We start from the raw sequence: 619 nt of genomic DNA, 5'->3' as shown, positions 1-619 counted from the left end.
CCCCCCCCCTTCTCCCCCTCCCCCCCTCCCAGGAGGCAGCAGCGGGGCCCCCCCCAGCCCCGGCAGCGGGACCCCCCCCGAGACCCCCCGGGGCCCCCCCAGCGCCCGCCCGCGGGCCCCCGGCTTCTCGCCCACCCGGCGGCCCCCCCCCGGCAGCTCCTCGCGGCCCCTGCCCTCCCCCGGTGAGCTTGGGGACATTTGGGGACACTTGGGGACATTTGGGGACATTTGGGGACATTTGGGGACACCTGGGGACACTTGGGGACGTGGGGAGTGCGGGGGGGCTTTGGGGGCCCTTTGGGGTCAAGGGGGGGCCTCGGGGGGTCCCGTGGGGACAGCGGGGACCTGTAGGGAGCCTTGGGGACATCGGGGGGGCTTTGGGGACATTTGGGGACAGGGGGGTCACCGGGGGGGGAGCTCCTTGGGGACATGGGGGGCTTTGGGGACCCTTTGGGGTCATGGGGGGGTCAAGGGGGCTCCTTGGGGGTATGGGGGGGCTTTGGGGTCCCTTGGGGACATGGGGGGGGTCTTTGGGAACCCTTGGGGACATGGGGGGGCTTTGGGGACATGGGGTGTCCCTTGGGGACATTGGGGACCCTTTGGGGTCGGGGGGGGGGGG

This window comes from Oxyura jamaicensis, unplaced genomic scaffold, assembly GCF_011077185.1.
Source record: "Oxyura jamaicensis isolate SHBP4307 breed ruddy duck unplaced genomic scaffold, BPBGC_Ojam_1.0 oxyUn_random_OJ69888, whole genome shotgun sequence".
Classification (NCBI taxonomy): Eukaryota; Metazoa; Chordata; class Aves; order Anseriformes; family Anatidae; genus Oxyura; species Oxyura jamaicensis.
Note: the sequence above shows the minus strand (reverse complement) of the source record.